Below are 13,576 nucleotides of genomic sequence, written 5' to 3'. Positions count from 1 at the left end.
ATCCTGAATACTTATGCAAATCATATCATATGGTAATGAAAGTAACAAAAATTATTTTGTAATACTTAAAATCAATATTTCTGGCCAATCAAATGGCACGTGGAGAATAATTGTTTTAAATCGTAAAGTGCCATTATCCATTAATATAACAAATCTCTTCCAGATTAACTAAATCTTCAATCTGCTAATATTATATTCTCCAACATTTTATGCATAAACATCTATAAAGGTAATAGTAAATTTTCTGATTTTAAAATTTCCAAAGCACATCAAATGAGGATATTGGAATAATTGAAACGAAAGAAGGCAATACAGTTGAAAACTTTAAAGCTATTAGAAATAAAGATTGTTCATTAATATGGTCAGAAGTCTGTTGTGATTTTAGTACTATCTACCATACTAACTTCTGTATAATGGAATACAGGTTAAAGAGTAAAGAAACTCAATCATCTATTACCTTTAACTAGCCATTTTTTAACTGTACACATTTTCTTACAACAGTATATGTAATAAGTGTAATAAAGACAACTTGCATTCTTCAACATGGAAGTTCAATAGCACATTACAACAATTTATAGTTTTGAATAATTTCTAAAATCAAAATTAGGAGTTATTGAAATTTTTCATAATCTAGGAGTGTTCACAAACATAAAATAGCACCAGCTAAGACGTTAAGTTCCACAACATGTGAATATAAACACACCTTTAGTAATAATGTAATTTCTTTTCATGCTTTTTAAAATTCGATTCTCTAAGATATTTATTGTGACATTTCTGACAGGTTAATTTAGTTATTAAGCGTTCTTCTGTTTTTTTCAGCATTTTGGTTTCTTCTTCTGCAATCAGCTTCCCTGTAGGAATTGCTGGTGCTATGAGCTCCAACTCAAAATCCTCTGATAACAAGTCCGCTAACTCTTCAAGATCTATCTCAATAAAATCATCCACAACTATTTCAATTTTGTTATCAATATTTTCAAACAAAAAAGAATAATCTTCTTGATTAATAGCAAAGTTTTCTGTCATACTCATTTTATGTATCGCTGCTCAGAAAAATATTTTTAAAAATATTTATATTGGATAGTCGGGACCATCTTTTTCTGACGTTGAAAAAAATAAAAATACTCCCCGTTTTCGCAATTATCACCTATTGTTTCTCTATTGTTATCTAAACAATACCGTAACACGCATATTTTCTTTATGAAACAATGTAGGTATGTGTGCAAAATTTTTAAACTATTCAACTATTTAATTATTTTACATCATCGTAAAGAGCTTTAAATCAGTATTACGATGGTGAAAATTTCATAAAAAACTAATGATTCTATTAAAAGTTATGCCCATTAAAGTGACAAAAATTCATTATAAGCAATGCTCAAGAAAACTGCAACTAACTTAAAAAATTAGCGTTCGGCTTACGGTGGTTTTATAATAGAACTTTATTGTTTAGTTTTTAGCGCATTACTTTGCCTCGATTATATTTTTATTCAACTAATAACAGAATATGCTCAAGTGAACTAAGGCGGGAAACCAGGATTTTTTCAACAAAAACTGTACTTATGCTATAGTTGATATTTTGTTTAAAAGTTAAACAAAATGCCAAATATTTGGTACCGCTGGAAAGATTTTTTGATGAATTTCTTGATGCAATTAAAATATATATTTTATAAGTAACCTACGAGATAGGATAGGCGCTAGAAAGTAGCCAATATTTACTACAAAACCTGTCCGCGCACAGAGATTAGCGCTCGTTTTCGGCTAAATTTTGCCTCAGAATATCCGTTGAGCTTTGACCCATACAATAACATCGTGACAAAGTCTTTTAAATTAACATAGAGCTCGAAAATTAAATAAAAACCATCTTTTTTTTGTTTTACAATAATAAAACTTTGTTTTTTATAGAACAAAAACAAAAGTGATAACGTTTGTCACGTACTTTTTGTGCACAGTTTTCAGTCGTGTTCACTAAAAAGTAATAAAAATTTATAAATAAATTATGGTTCGGTTGCGCCAAAGATAAATGTAATAAAAATGAATCTCGGTTGTATTTTACTCGGTTATATTTCCTCAATATTCTCGGTGTAGTTTTCGGTAAATTTATTATATAAATTATCTTACGCGTCATTCGCAACAGAACTGTTTTTTAAAAATTGCTTATATACACAAAAGAAATTATTGACGGTTTGCATAAATACGGTTTGCATAAATTATAAAGTTCTCGGTAGCGAAGCTTACCGCGGTATGCATAAGTTATTAACGAAACAACCGATCGAATTTAACTAAAGCTTTCGGCTTTTTTTTTTAGAAAAAAACTGGTTTCCCGCCTTAGTACACTTGAGTGGTTTTTTTGTGTGTTTGTGTGTAAATCATGTTTTAAATACTTTAAAAAAATCACCAATGTTTTAAATAAAGTTTCATTGTTCTAAAAAAACAATATTTTAATGAATAAAAAAGTCAAATATACAAAATGCTCATTATCGTAAATCCCCCCTCACCCCCACCACCCCCCAACCTCTACAACAGAAGAATACTTGGTACTTTTACTGCGTGCAAAAATAGAATATGTGCGTGTCATTATTTTTTAATGAAATTTGGTAGGTATATAGAAAATAGATATATAAAATTGATTCTAAAGTTAGAAAAAAAAACCCATCATTCCTTCAATGTCAATTCACTTCCGGAACAGGAATGAAGTTTTCAATAGCAATCAAATCACTAAAAAAGTTAGTAATTGCAAAAGAAAAACAAATTGCAATAAACTTACAACACTCTATTTTTAAAATATTATCTAAGTCAGTATAAAATTCTAAAAAAAAAAAAAGAGAAAAATCCATCTTTACGAATCCTACCTCGAGCACGCGGTGAAAAAATGGTCACAGATTTTATCTTTAAAATCGGTGCCGTAAATCGCAGATACGCACGTACCTAAACAATGCGTTGAACGTCCATCTATTAATACGTCCTTGATCAGATAGAAGGAGCTATTTGAGGAGGGAAAAGGAGATAAATTACAAACTAATATATGTTCATATCAAGGGTAAATTACAAACATAAATTTACCCTTGATATAAACATATATTAATCGAATAATGAATATTGCGAGACAACCGAAGCACAAGTTGACGCAACTGAACAACTGCACAAAAGATAAAGCAATTACACAGCTAAAATTTTAATTTGGTGTTGAAATTAAACAACTATAAATACTAAGCATCTGCGTATCGTTATCGAAATATCGAAACTAACCGATATTTTTTACGATAATGGGTTTCGATATGAATTGGTATATCCGATATGTTACGATATGATTCCGATAAAATATCGTTTGGGTTCCGATATGCACGATATCATTATCGCTTTTAGCGATAAATATCGCATAATTTGTCGATAAAAATTGTATAACGATATTTTTGAGTTTCGATATGTACGATACGTTCCGATAAAATATCGTTTGGTTTTCAAAACTTTTCAATATTTTACAAAATTTTGTATTAGATATAACTAAATGTTAAGTTGTTTTATATTAGATATTTTACAATATTTTGTATTAGATTTAACTAAATGTTAAGTTAAAATATTTTGCAATATATTTTCTCAATTTATTGATTAAAATATTGATAAAAAATAATAATCGCCTATTTTTTAACGCCGTTTTTTAGATTAAGTTGTTAAAAACGGCTCAGGCAGTTAGGAGAACAATCCAACTGTTTATTTTTTTAAATAAAAACATACCGTGGTGTGACCTAACAAAGTCCTATGCTTTAAGAAAGTCCTAAATTAAAAATTGACAAATTTCGTATATATAAAAGAATCATTTGCGGAAAATAACTCTGTTGTTTAAACTAGATATCTAGTTAGATAAAATAACTAAATTTTTTTCTTTAAATGTTTATTTCATGTATACGAAACTTGTCATTTCTTAAATTAGGACTTTCTTAAAGCATAGGACTTTGTTAGGTCACACTACGGTAAGCGCTCCAAAATATTTTTATTTTTTTAAAAAAGAAAAAGTTATTCTTTAAATATTCGTAACAATTGTGGTTTATTCGATTAAAACTCATTATTAAAGTCCGCTTCTAGCTGAAATGTTGCCGCTAATTGTAGCGAATGGAAACTTTCGCTACCGGTTTCGGCCGAAACCGAATTCAAAATTTCTGCTTCGACAACCTTTTACTTATTCTGTTTCGGGCAAAATTACGGTTCAAACTACTACTGTAATGAACCAAAACTTTTTATAGGGAGGTTTTTTCTTTAAGTTTAGAAAACTTGTTTTTATTTAGTGTGGGATCATGATGATTTCCTAATTATATTGATGTTTTAATCGTTTGTGGGTAAATCAATTATCAATTACAAAAATTGAAGTAATTATTAATTGAAATCACGTGACAATTGAATCAAGTTACTATTCTCAAATCATTCTTTAAGCGATCATCAAATATTAAAATATTTTCACATGTTCTATTTTTTATCAAATCATGTTACATACTGATCGTTTAAATGCCTTATGTCCCATAAACCATTACAAAAACAAATCTATTTTGTTTTTTCAAATATTTATTTATTCAAACAAATTTGAATGATAAAAAAATGTCATAGTTATGGAGTTTTTGAAGATTTTTGTTATTATTATCAAATATATATATATATATATATATATATATATATATATATATATATATATATATATATATATATATATATATATATACATATATATATATATATTTGATAATAATAACAAAAATCTTCAAAATTTGTCAATTTTTAATTTAGGACTTTCTTAAAGCATAGGACTTTGTTAGGTCACACAACGGTATGTTTTTATTTAAAAAAATAAACAGTTGGATTGTTCTATAGAGATATACATAGAGATAAGTTGTTCCGTTGCGAAATTTGTTAGAACGTTATGTTAATAATTTTAATAGTTGTTTGTAACAACTATCAAAATTATTAATTCCGTAATCTTGTTGGTTTTTATGACGTTTTTGAGGGATATTGTCTGGTATAAAACAAGGACTAAATTTGTAAAGATAGGTTTTTGTTTGAAGAGAATATTGTTGTCATCTCATCGATGTGTTGCGAGAAAACTTCAATATCGATCAATAGATAGATGCATTTGAATAATATATAAGTTTTTGTAATGAGTTATGAGACACTGTTAAGTAAAATAGTTATTTCATGTTATTTTGATATTGATTTGGCTTTCATGTTTCAGATTGTTTCGATTTCGGCTTCACTCAAACTTCGGTTTCGGTTTTGGTTACGGTTTTAATTACGGTTCTACTGAACCGAAATTAACTAGCTAATTGTAATAAAAACGTTTTTAAAAACTCTCTGGGAAAAGGTTTTTGGGATACTCTTTAAATTACTTAGATGTACATAATTAGGCTCTTAAAATAAATTTTTTTTATAAGGAAAGATATTAAAATTTTAGTTTGAATTAGTATTAAATTTGTAATTGAACAACATTTTGAAGAATGCCAAGGTCAAGGAGCGAAATTTGGGATCACTTTGATGAAGAGGTCAGTACTACACCAGATGAAGAGCGACTTGTTACTGCAAAATGCAAGTATTGTTTTGCAATTTGCAAGTTGGCGGACAGGAACACATCTGGCATGAGATCACATTTGACAAGGAAGCATCCTGTTCAGTTTGCAGCCCTGGAGGAAAATCGCCATGTTGCTTTTGATGAGTTAAAACAGGTGCAATAAAGTTTACAAACGTTTTTACTTTTTTAATTTAAATATTAACTTTTATTTTCATATGTGTTAGTTATTATAACTATTACAATACCAAGATTTAACAAGATTTAACGATAAATATCAATAACTTTTGATAAATTCTGATGAATGTTTCAATATTAGGTATTTTAATGGGTTTCATATTTTTTTTAGACCTACAATGAAGACGAGGCTTATGAGCAGGTCCGAGATGATAAGACACCATTAATGTTGAGCAGTAGAGTTAAACGAGGAAGACTTTCCGGACCATCAGCAGAAAAGGTCCAAAATCTAAAGCATTGGGTCAAATACAAGCCACAAGACAACGAGCAGCTCAGAGGAGACATTGAAATTGTCAAGTTTTTGGCCCGTTTAAATTTGCCATTCTCTTTGGTTGAGCATGAAGCTTTTAAAGATTTTGTTCACTACTGCAACCCAAAAATGAATGTGAAGGCTGCAACAACATACTCCCGGTTCAAGTACGAAAAATTTTAATTGTTTTAAATAAAATTTTATTGTGGGGAGTCAATTCAATGGGAGTTCCAAGAGAACTAAATTTTTTAAAAAGCTACTTTTTTAAGACCAATCCACGCCAATTTTTTTTTGGGTTATCTTAGTTGGTAACCAAATTGATATGTAACGAGAAATACCAATAATTTTTTATTTTAACTTTAGGTTGCCGTTGTTGTACAAAAATGTGAAAATCTGTGTGGATGACATTCTAAAGGAGGAATTGCCAAAGACCGCTGGATTTGCAATCTCAACTGACCTCTGGCAAAGTAGAAACAATGATGCATACCAAGCCAGTACATTGCACTATGTGAGTGAAGGCTTCCGATTAAGGATGTTTGTGATTGGAGTTTCTCCGTTTTCCGGACGACATACGGCTGAAGCCATTGCTCTTCGTCTGGATAAGTATGTTTTAGTATTTAATTTTTATTAGGTTAAAATTTCTGTAAATTAAGTTAATCGTTTGAATTATTTAGATAAGCAAAATCCGCCATTTAGTTTAAAGTTAATGTCACAAATTAATACTTTTATTTATATCTAAAATAACAACAAAAGTATTTGTTTATATTTTAAAACATCAAAAAGCAAACAACTAATTTTACTTTGCTTTTCAGGAATGTCACAGAGTTGGCCGGAAATAATGGAGTTTCGTCCGTTGTGTGTGTCCATGATTCAGCCGCTAATATGAAGGCGGCAATTAACAAGTGCAATTTTATAGATGCATCTCTTTTGTGTGCTGATCATCTTTTGAATTTGGCAGTTGAAGCAACTGTCAAAGAAACAAAAGGTTTTGACAGTTTGGATCTTCACGAAGCAATCCAAAGAGCAACTGAATTAAGTTCAAGATGCCACAAGTCATCTTTGTCTGAGCAAAGAATTAAAAAAGAGGTAACTAGTTTAACATCTTTTTTCGCTTTTATAGTAATTTAGTTTATAGTTTAATACAATACAAGCGCAATATAAACTTCTTAGTACACTTTGTGTGACAAAATTTTTCAACTGATAAAATGTTAACATTTAAAAAGTAAAAACATAACATAGTTAATATCAGTTTTTTATTATAGTAAATAGTACTAATCAACTTTTATGTTATGTTTCTTATAATTCTATTTTAATTTTTAGCTAAAGCTGTTGCTTGATGACAGTGATGTTGTTAGCAAGGATAAGTTGAAATTTGTGAAAATCATCACTCCTGTGAAAACACGCTGGAATTCAACTTTTATGATGTTGGAAAGCATTGTAAAAATGCGTCGTATCCTCAGCTCCATTAGAGACAATCCTGGAAAAGATGACACCAAACTAGCTCCAGTCATTCCTTCAGAAGATGAATTCAATCTTTATGACGAAATTTTGCCTATTCTGAGGAGAGTTGCTGAGATTTCAGAATGTTTCTCTGCAGACAAAGAAGTAAGCATTCACCTCGTTATCTCAAACATTTTTACACACTGAGGCACAAATGCCTGGATTTCATCAAGGCTGGTGCGGGATCACCAACAGCACAAATGTTTCACCAAAAGCTGGTGGAAAACTTGGATGTTCGTTTTCCGGACATTGGTTGTCAAAACCTTTTTTACTCCGTTGCCAACTTGCTTAATCCCTTGTACAAGGGAAGAGCTCTGAAAAAACTGGGTGAATTTGATGAAGCCTATGAGGCACTGATTACTCAATCCAATGCTTATCAGGAATGGATTGCTGCAACAACATTATTTAATGAACGGTTACATGATGAAGTCCAAGGTCATGTTTTTGAAGATGATCCTTTCTATAATGTTGGAATGGAAGAAGCTCCTGTACTTATGACTTCCTATTCTGGTCCGGCTCCACCTCCAAAGTCGGACATTGTCACTGAATGGGAAATATTTCAAAAACTTCCAGGGGTTGTTGGTGTGGACGTGCTGGAATTTTGGAGAGCAAATAAATACAAATTTCCTCTCCTTGCTCAAGCTGCTAAAAAATGGCTATGTGTACCTGCTTCCTCAGCATCTTCAGAAAGAGCTTTTAGTGCCGGTGGTGGAATTGTCTCTTATAAAAGAACAAAATTGCAGCCTGAACAAGTTGAAAAATTGTTGTACATTCAGCAAAACTACCCTAAGGTCCAGATCAAAAGATGGCTTCTAACCAGTCGGGATGAAAAAGAGGAATTGTTTGAAGAGGCTTCTACCAATAATTCTCAGAATTCAGCTGCTTCAAGTCAGGGACTTCCTACTTCAACTCTTACATCAGCAGTTGAAATGGATGACTAACTTAAATTGGTTGATTGCCTTAGTGGCGTCATTGGTTTATTTTACTGCTTAAAGTTTATAAAATTTGCCATATAGTGATTTAGTGATTTCAATAAACCTTGACTTTGAGATTAAATTTTAATCTTTTTCTTATATTAAGTCACAGGCACAAACCTTAACGTGTTAAACATGTCACGTCAACAATTTATCAAGTAAAAAATTATTTTTTGTTTTTAGCTGTTTTTTGCTTCAACTTAAGTCTTGAATAAATTAAAAAATCAAAATTACAAATAAAGTTTTGTTTATTTCTTTTTTTTACATTAAATAGTGCACTTGTCAGCAATTTTATGACAGTATTTAGGTTTTTAAAAAAATTATTTTTTTAGTCGGAAAAAATAATATCGAAATGAATCGATAAGTATCGTTATCGTTTGAGTTGCGATATGAGTTACGATATTTAGGTAATTGACCGATAAATATCGTAATGAATCGATAAATATCGAAACTTTATCGTGCAAACTTTTTGGGTACGATATTATCGTAATATAAAAAAACTTACGATATGCACATTCCGATACCTTATCGTATCGTATCATAATACGATATGTTTCGATACGCAGACCCTTAGTAATTACATATAATTTTCTTTATTATATCGTAAATTTGTTTCCGTTATCATAAATTAGTTAATAATATAATTAAAGCACTTTACCCCTTAAATATACACAAAGATAAAAGTAAATATTGAAAGCATAATGTGAAAAAAAGTCGTGAAGTATGAAAACTACTAGACAAAAATTAAATCTGAATATTGTATTTCACAAAACAACTACCTTTAATCGTTGGGAATGGAAACTAAGTGTCTAACAAAAAAAGCTGCTGTTTTCACAGACCTCGATTAGAGGATTGTAAAAGTTCTATCAACTTTTTCATTTTCTAGACAATTTACTGCCCGGTAGTAAAAACGCTATTCCGATTTTCGGGTATTTAACTTGCGTATAATCCTTGCTAATTTCGGACCATTGGCATTTCGTGAGGTTAGAATTATTTTGTTCTATCTCCAAGTTTTCTAAAAGTAAAAATTGTTTAGAACTTTAGCTTTTATTTTTAAAGAAATAATAACTTATTCTTTAAATAAATTTATATTTAAAGAAACTATTTAGAAAAAAATTTATAAAATAATGCGTATTTCAAAAGTTATTACTACTAACTAAAATTAATACCTCATTTTCTCCCAACTTTCAAAATTGGAGATAGAACAAAATAATTCTAACCTCGCGATTTTAGTAACTATGTCAATCAGAAAGTCTGTTGAGACTACAGAAAAACTGAAGAAACTGAGTCTGAAGAAAAATAACCAAGAAAATTTTTTTTTAAATAATAGAAGTTTAAGGTTTATACATTTAGCATTGTAATACATAAGGTTTCAATATTAATTCCATTTTCGAAGCACATTACATAAATATCATTTCCAGGCCATCATTTCTAGAACATAATTTCCACACCATAATTTCTAGACCACAAATTTTCAGACCATCATTTTCAGACCATCATTTTCAGACCATCATTTCCAGACCGTCATTTTATAGTATTATTTGAGTTTACAACTTTCTGTTATTGGTGGAGGATCACTTTTGATGAAGTTTTTGCTTTAGCCATGCTTTTCGCATGATGGCGATCGGAGGATCTCTTCTCTAATCTTTTATTACTACAAAAAATTTTAAGACTTAAAACTTTGGTCTTTCAGAAAACTGTGGATCAGTTTAAATCTGATTTGATATTCTGTTCGCAATCTAAAACCTTTTGATATATATTCTCTTTTCGAGCTAAAATCCTTTGTTAGGCTTCGCTATACACAGAAAAAAAGACCACGAAAATTTTCAGCACTTTCACCCCTTTTTAGTTTGCGCTTCAACTTCGTAAGAAAAGTGATTTGATAAATAATAGAATTATAGATATTTAAACATCATTTATGAAATAACTTGTTAAAACTATTTATTAGGGATTTAAAATAACTTTAGACCCACAAAAGTCATAAAAGCTTGCATTACCCCAACAAAAAATCCTAGATATTAAAAAATTAAAGAGATGATTTACAAATGTTCAATTGGGTTTAGGTTTGGTGGCTGTAGAGGTAAATGTAGTTGTATTATCACATTTTAAAGGAGGGACAACTTTACTTCACTTGGCTGTATGCTTCATATCATTGTCATTTTGGTAGATGAATTGACGATGGAGCGACGTTTTCCAAATATTTTTGCATTTTCGTTTAGAGATTTTTTTTCTTCCACAGCTGTATTATCAAATTTCTTACATCAATAGAGCTTTCCTTCGTGGAGCCATTTTTGCTGAGTTTGGAACGTTTCAGACATTAAACTAATTATAGTATTTTATCTTATTATTAAATGTTTATTGCCATGAGCTCGTGACCTGAATTGCGTAATGTAGGAGTGACTTGGCCTCAACCACAAAATTGATTACGACTTTTTTGTGGTGAGTATTTTTCAATAAAACCTGAAACCTTTTGCATATTAACTATTTTGTCGTCATTTTTTGTTTTGCAAAATGCATAATTATACTTAGATAAGCACAGCACACATTTACTATCTGTCTGTTTGTTTTATAAATAAGACTTATGTTGGGATGATGTAAACTTTCGTAACTGGCTCTTTATCAAACTCCGCCAGTTTACTATACAGTCTGCCTCTGAATACTTAATCACTCTTTTTTGTAGACATTTTTTACATTTTCGAAATCTAACAGATGAGCTAAAAGATGTCTAATGCATTTAAAATTTCAAAATTCTTGATCTTTGCCGCAATTGAGTTATGAAAAAGGCGTTACTTTGTGAAAAATTATTAAAAAGGTTAATTCAAGATAATTATGTGACTATTACCATGCAAAAAAAAGAAAAATTTAATGACACGCTTCACGTGCATACACTCTACGGTCTATTTTCTCGTAACTCGATAATCCTAATTTCAATTGGTGAAGAATGTTGAGCACGATGAGTTCAACATTCGTCTTGTGCTCAGTTCAGCTCCGCTGGCAAAAGTCTGGTTGTATCGAATCCAAGGTCTCTCGTACTCATGCTTCTTTACAACAAATGTCAAATGAAACTTAATGTTTATAAAAGAAATCCTTCATCTCTTATTCATCTTCTTACTTAAATTTTCGGATGATCTATTTTTTACTGTTTTTTTCTTCATTTACCAATTTGAGATTTGTAGATCAAGGAGAAATTAATTTTATAAAATTTATTTAAAAAGTTAAGGAACATTATTGATAGCGCCCTAAATAAAAAAGTGTGATGTTTGGGGTTGTTTCAAAATAAAATAAAAAAGTGTGATGTTTGGGGTTGTTTCAAAATAAGATAAAAAAGTGTGATGTTTGGGGTTGTTTCAAAATAAAATAATTTTTTAACAAATAGCAGCAGCAACGTTGCTAGAAAAACATTTTACGTAATTTAGTCAGGTTCTAAAACCATCTGTGGGTTATCAAAACAGCAATAGTTTTTTTACTCGTAAAAGTAAAAGTAATAATAAACGAAATCAATGCAATAATATTACAGCTAAACGATCGTGGTTGCTTTATTTTAATAAAACTATTGGAAAAAAAAAAAAAAAAACATTTTGAATGCTTTTTTTTCTAACAACTTTTTTTTGTGATAAATATTTTAAACACCACGCAAATCATCTCAAATATAATCTCAAATCATCTCAAATATCATCTCAAATCAGAAAATTGTCTTTACTGAAGAGTCTTCATAATAACGCTAAAATTATCATCAAAATTAGATATTATTTATGTTGATATATTTTAAAGATGTGTTTATGTGTTTTTTTTTTAGAATGCGCAATTTGGCAATCAATATCAACATCCATATCATTATATTTCGTGTAAATAGGACGAAGGTCATAGCAAATAGTGATTCATTAATAAAACATAATGAGCTCAGTATACGAAAGAGAAAAGTAGAAAGATGATTTTTTGCCGCACAAAACGAATTATTTTTATGTGCTCAAATTTTTTTTTGACATCATGTTTTTCTTATAAAACTTAACCAATCTAGTTAAATTTTTTGACATCCTTCATTTCTTTAAACACAAAAATGAAGTAAGTAAATATAAAAGCGTAATAAATACAGTACTCGCATTCTTCTTTATTTTGATATTTCGTACATCTGTTACGGAGTATCAAAATAGAGATGAACCATTTTGGTACGAAATATCAAAATAAAGATGAAGCACTCTGATGCGAAGTATCAAAATAAAAACGAAGCAGTACTGAGCTATAATAAAAAAAGAGCCAATTTTTTTTTTAGCAGCAAGTTTAACTTGTTGAGCTCAAGTGAAATTAAATTTTTTGTAAAAAAATAAAAAATTGATAAACACTAATCCAAAACTCAATTTTCAATTTTTTAGCAAACTTATAGACAGTGCTCTGCACCCTCTGCACAAACGGTGGGGTCGCAGAGTTTAAAAGAGCCCTGCTCAAGTAAGGTCAGAAGATTTTGATCATTTTCTTCTTCTTCTTCATCTTCTTCATCTTCTTCTACTTCTTCTTCTTCTTCTCTTACTATTACTTATTATTGCTAAAACTATAATTATTATTATCATTATTATTATCATTATTATTATTATTATTATTATTATTATTATTATTATTATTATTATTATTATTATTATTATTATCATTATTATTATTATTATTTTTATTATCATTATTATTATTATTATTATTATTATTATTATTATTATTATTATTATTATTATTATTATTATTATTATTATTATTATTATTATTATTATCATTATTATTATTATTATTATTATTATTATTATTATTATTATTATTATTATTATTATTATTATTATTATTATTATTATTATTATTATTATTATTATTATTATTATTATTATTATTATTAATATTATTATTATTATTACTATCATTATCATCATTATTACTATTATTATTACTTTTATTATTTTTACTATTATTATTATTATTATATACTGCTTGTTATTGTTATCTATATTATTACTATTATTATTTATACTTGTATTATTATTTATTATTATTATTATTTGCTATTGATTGTTTAAGATTCAAATTTTAACCTTT

Source organism: Hydra viridissima, unplaced genomic scaffold, assembly GCF_058129835.1.
Source record: "Hydra viridissima isolate aposymbiotic clone 2 unplaced genomic scaffold, HvirCarnegie_v1 scaffold_8, whole genome shotgun sequence".
In the NCBI taxonomy this organism is placed as follows: Eukaryota; Metazoa; Cnidaria; class Hydrozoa; order Anthoathecata; family Hydridae; genus Hydra; species Hydra viridissima.
The sequence above is the reverse complement of the archived record's forward strand: the minus strand, read 5'-3'. Positions refer to the sequence as shown.